This window comes from Cibotium barometz, chromosome 12 (assembly GCF_041138505.1).
Source record: "Cibotium barometz isolate CiBa-2024 chromosome 12, ASM4113850v1, whole genome shotgun sequence".
NCBI classification, from domain to species: domain Eukaryota; kingdom Viridiplantae; phylum Streptophyta; class Polypodiopsida; order Cyatheales; family Cibotiaceae; genus Cibotium; species Cibotium barometz.
In genome coordinates this window covers 7302746-7308745 of record NC_141057.1, presented here as the reverse complement: position 1 = coordinate 7308745, position 6000 = coordinate 7302746, and positions in this window count along the sequence as shown.

Here is a 6000-nt window from a genome sequence, read left to right as displayed (position 1 = left end):
TACCTTTTAGTTGTAAAAAACTTATTCGTAATTTGGGTGATGTTTTTGGTACATTTTTGAAGCCATTAGTAGAAGAACTTGAAAGCTTATTCATTGATGGTATTGATGTGGTGTATAATTATCCCCTTGAAAGAATTTTTGAGCATCCACATGAGGAAAAAAGAGAATGTAAGATAAGAGATATGGTTATGATGGTTACTGGGGATCACCCAGCACAATGTAAACTTGGTCTTTTCAAAGATGGAGGGAAATCATTTTGTCGAAGGGATAAAGCTATAGCTACCTTAGATAATAGTAATCCAAGATTTATAGGGCGTTATGAATATGACCAAAACAAATTTCAAGCAAGATACCCACCTGAAAAAAGAGACATTTCAAAGATGGTGGAAGCTATTGAGGAAGCAAAGAGAGAATACACAGCTAATGATAGAGAAGCCACTTTAAGAAAAGCAGGGTTATCAGGTGAATCTATTCTATGGAGGCTATATGATCTCTATGGTTTTGATTTATCTCTTGATCTAGTGTATGATGTCATGCATATATTCTCTTTGAATATTTTCAAGAAGTATATTTCTTCTTCATTTTCAAAGAATTATAGTAATTCTATGAAGAAAGAAATCAATGATGCATTATTCAAAGTATCCAAAGTAGTGCTGCCTATAAGGCGGTATGGTCGATGGCCTAAGTCTCCTAGTAGCAAGTACTTTGAGAGTTTCAAAGTATCCAAAGTAGTGCTGCCTATAAGGCGGTATGGTCGATGGCCTAAGTCTCCTAGTAGCAAGTACTTTGAGAGTTTCAAAGCCAAAGAAAATCAAAAGTTTATCCAATGGTGCTTGCCATATGTCTTGCGTGTAGTGGAAGGCATTTTAGAACATCATAAAGACTTGGGTGTCTTATTGTGATTGATATTGCACATAACTTTTACAACTTCAGCTAAGACAATGGATGGTCAAAAGAAAGTATGAAAGTTGTGAGAATTTTGTTACAATCATGGAGAGTCCGAAAAGAAGAGTATAAAAAGCCAAATTCTTCAGAGACGTGAAATTCGTGATGCAAGCATAGATGAGATAAGATATGCAATGCACTTTTGGAATATTATCAATGAAATTAAAGCTTAGATGCACTCCAAGTAACATGCTATAAAAGTGTATTTTACAATGGAGACCTATACAATATTGGCGATGACGTGGTGGTTAAGGTAGATGGAGAACAAACACCATAAGATAATGTAGGCCATTGGAAGGCACGCGTTACTTCTTTATTATCTATGCAATATAATGGAGAGAGAATACTCTTCTTTGGTGGAGGGTATTATAAGCAATGTGTGGTTGGAGATGGTGGTGATGAACACTTGATTATAGATGCCATCACAGGAATGAGTATTTTGGAAAAGAATCATCTTGCATTTGATTGGGATAGCATTAGACCAATTTCTTCATTGTTACATAAGTTCTATTCTCTATCTTTGTGCTCAGAGCAAAAAGTAATTGCATATGAGGTAAAGGGTTTGCAACAACAAAGTAGATTCCTTAGATATGGACTAGTAGGAAATGTTCCACCTTGGTTGGAATCCCATGACATTCTCAAAGTACAAAAAAGTATTGAGAAAAATTGTAGTCTAGAATGTGTTGTGGTGAGAGAAGTAAACCATAGTGGAGAAGAAGTTAAGTTAGCATTCTTGAAATGTGATGAAAAAATATGGAAGGTTCCAGTGGAAGAAAGATCTTGGAGGCATTGGAGTTGTGTGTAACAAGAATTTTGGGATGGATAGTTACAAAATGACAAAGAGTTCTTCACTAAGGCCAAGTGAAATGGATTCCTATAACATGGCAGTCTAAAAATTTACTTTTTTTCCAGGTATGAATCTTTATCGCAACTATTTTTCATCTATGAGGTCTTTTTCTTAACATACGAAGCTAGCATCTGTTACCATATTATAGTAGTGATGTGTGTGAACACACTTAGGACCGCCGGGGCACTTTTTCCCTCACTAGGAGGTTTTTTCCCCCGTGCATTGTATATACGCCCATTATCTTCTAGGGCTTGTTATCTTTCATTTTTGGCACTCATAATACACTACTGTGTTGTGCTCAAGCTTCCTCATCTTCTTGAAGTTGTGTGTGCATTCCTGCAACCCTAATTCCAACAATTGGTATCAGAGCAGGCTTCCTCCTCCCGGGCAGCATCACCGACACCTGCCGCTTCATCTCCTCCGATTGCGACGAGGTTTCACGAGCGTCTGCAGGTTAGTATATGCCGTGGGAGGGCCCGTAGGGCTTGTTCGTTTCAGAATTTTGATCTGAAGTCATTTCGCCCTCCGTTTTTGCATTCCAAGTACTGCGCAGGCAAAATCGTCCTACTGTGCAGATTTTCTGTCAAGATTAAAATCTGCAGGACAGGTGCCCATTCGTCTGTTTTGGGCTGTGCTACATAGCACAGGTCGATTTTATACAGGTTTACCTCTTACAGACAGCATTTACATCTAGTAGTACAGTCATTGGCCATGGCTGACAACAATGATGTATTCCGCATGTTGGCTACTGAGGATAAGTTGGATGGCACCAACTATCCATTGTGGGCATATATGATGCGACATGTATTGGTAGCAAAGGGGTTATGGAACATTGTGCAGGGTATTGATGCACGTCCTATTGTGGCTGGGAATGCTGCAAACACATCAGAAACAGGTACTCTTGATGATGGTGCAGGCACAAGTGCTGTAGCAGCTGTTCGAGAACCACCACTTTTAGCAGAGCAGATTCGTTGGGATGGTAGAGATGCGCAGGCTCATGCCTTGATTGCGCTGTCTGTCAAACGTACCATTTTCCCACATATTCGCTCCTGCAGGACTTCTAAGGATGCTTGGGATGTACTTGCCACATTGTATCAGGCAAGAAATGAGGCTCGTGTTGCTTACCTCCGAAAACAGTTGGAGAGTGAGCATATGAACGAAGGTGATTCTATGGATAGCTTTTTGACAAAGATCAAGGATTTCAAAGAGCAGCTCATTTCTGCAGATGAAATCCTGTCAGACAGTTCACTTGTGCAGACTGTTTTGAATGGTCTACCAGATTCTTATCAGGGTTTTGCTTCCACTCTTCGCTTGATGATGAAAGGCAATCCCAATGCCTTATCATTTGAGGAGTTAATTTCTGTTTTGCTGCAAGAAGACCAGTCAAGGCAAAACAGGAATATTATGCGTGTCGCAGATCAAGCTTTCGTTGCTAGTCAGAGAAGCGGGAAAGGTAAAGCTGGCTTTTCTTCTAGTAAGCAGAAATCTGCAAATGCTGCGCAACCAAAGAAGGAAGACAAAGATGAGAAGAAGGGTGACAAACAGAAGACGTTTTGCAAGTACTGTAAGGGAAATGATCATGTCATCAAAGCGTGTCCTAAGCTGGCTGCGAAAGAGGCTAGGAAGAAAGAGGCTGGTATGGCTATTGCAGATGCCTCTCCTTCTAACAATGAATCTGCTAATGTTGTGCTAGATACAGAATGGGCATTCAATGCGCAGTGCAGTTATGACCCATCTTTGCATGACACATGTATGTATGCAGTAGATTCAGATGTATGGTACTTTGACAGTGGTGCCACTAAGCATATCACCTCGCAGCGCAGTTTATTCACTTTCCTTGAGTCTGCTCCCACAGGGAATACTGTCACTTGTGCCAATAACTCCTCTTATCCCGTTGAAGGAGTTGGACAGATTGTGCTGAATGTTGCAAATGGCAACACCTTTACACTTTTTGATGCATTGTATGTGCCAGGGATCAAAAAGAATCTGCTGTCAGTCTCCGCATTTGCCAAAACAGGTTTGGTTGTAAAATTTGTGGATGACAGATGTACTGTTCATGATCTCTCTTGTGGTGACATCATTGTAGCATCTGGTTCACTATGTCGAGGGCTGTATAAGCTCAATATGGATGGCAAATGTGTAGAGGATTCAGCATGTGCTATTATGGATACGCAGGCTATTTCAAATGCAAAACTGTGGCATGCACGTTTTGGTCATCTGAATTTTGCAAGTTTGCTGCGCCTGCAGAAATCTGAAATGGTGTCTTCTTTGCCTAAGCTTGAGGCACCTGTCAAGCATGTTTGTGAGGGCTGCATATTGGGTAAAATGCAGCGTGCTTCCTTTCCCAAAGATGGATCAGTGAGAGCTGAACGCAGATTGCAGCTTGTTCACAGTGATGTTTGTGGTCCCATGCAAACTCCATCATTTGGAAACTACCTTTACTTCGTGACTTTCATTGATGATTTTACCAGGCATGCATGGGTATATCCTTTGAAGGCAAAGTCCGAAGTGTTTTTGTGCTTCAAACAGTTTTTGGTTATGGCTGAAAATGTGTCAGAAAGTAAGATGGGCACCCTCCGTTCAGATCGAGGGGGGGAGTATATGTCTTCAGAATTTAATGCATTTCTGGCTGAGCGTGGGATAAAACACCAATGTACAGTGCCGTATACACCACAGCAAAATGGTGTGGCTGAGAGAAAAAACAGGTCTCTCATGGAAATGGCAAGATGTATGGTTAAGAGTCAAAGTCTACCACATGGTTTTTGGCTTGAGGCTGTCATGTGTGCCACTTATGTACTAAACAGGTGTCCCACCAAAGCATTACAGGTTGTCACTCCATATGAGGCTTGGCATAGCCGCAAGCCATCTGTTGGCCATTTACGTGTTTTTGGTTGCCTGGCATATGCATTAGTGCCTGTGCAACATCGCAGAAAATTGGATGACAAAGCTGTCAAATGTATTTTTGTTGGATATAGTGCTGAGAGCAAAGGCTATCGTTTGTATCATCCACAGACAAAGCGCATTTTGGTTAGCCGTGATGTTGTATTTGTGGAAGATGCAGTTCAGCCCTTGGTTTCATGTACTAAGGAGACAGATATCAGCTCACGTGATGTCTATGATACATTATTGCCTCTTTTCAGTGGTGCACAGTCAAGTGCAATACCTCATGAGGCAGTTTTTCAGCCTATGCAGGTTTTAAATGATGGCACAGATCAGCCTATATCTGATGCAGATGTGCATGATGCACTTGAGGATGAGAGACAAGAGATTGAGGGCTCTAGGAACATGCCTAGATGGCTGGTGCAGACTTTGCGTGACAGCAAGTTGGATGCCCCTTTGTCTAGTCGCACTCGTTCTGGCTCTCATGGTGCCTCTTATGTGTCAGATTGTTATGCATTGGCTGTTTCTAGTATGTGCGATGAAAGTGAGCCTGTTTCATTTGATGAGGCACAAAGTTCAGAAAATTGGATGGCTGCTATGCAAGCAGAATACGATGCTATTATGAAGAATAGTACATGGTCTTTATGTGACTTGCCCCCTGGCAAGAAGGCCATTGGCACTAAGTGGGTATATAAATTGAAGCGTAGGCCTGATGGCACAGTGGATCGCCATAAGGCTAGGCTTGTTGCAAAAGGTTATGCTCAAGAGAAGGGCATTGATTTTGATGAGACTTTTGCTCCCACATGTCGTATGACCACTGTTCGTAGCATCTGTGCATTAGCAGCTCATAATGGTTGGAATGTACATCAGCTGGACATAAAGACTGCGTTCTTAAATGGAGATTTGCATGAGGAGGTGTATGTATCGCAGCCTCGTGGTTTTGTTCAAAGAGGGCAGGAAAACAAAGTGTGCAGGTTAAAAAAGGCTTTATATGGTTTAAAGCAAGCTCCACGAGCTTGGTATGAAAAAATACATGCATATTTGACTGCACATGGGTTTCAGAATAGTCCAACAGAAAGCACTTTGTATGTTAAACGTGTGGATGGTGTACATCTAATCATTGCTCTCTATGTCGATGACATGCTGCTCACAGGACCAAATGAGAGTCATATTGCTGATTTTAAGGCTGATTTGAATGCCTCTTTTGAGATGTCAGATTTGGGGCATTTGCATCATTATTTGGGGATACAATTTAAGCAGTGTGATGGAGGTATTGCTTTGTGTCAGACAAAGTATATTGAAACATTGTTGCCGAGATTTGGCCTTGA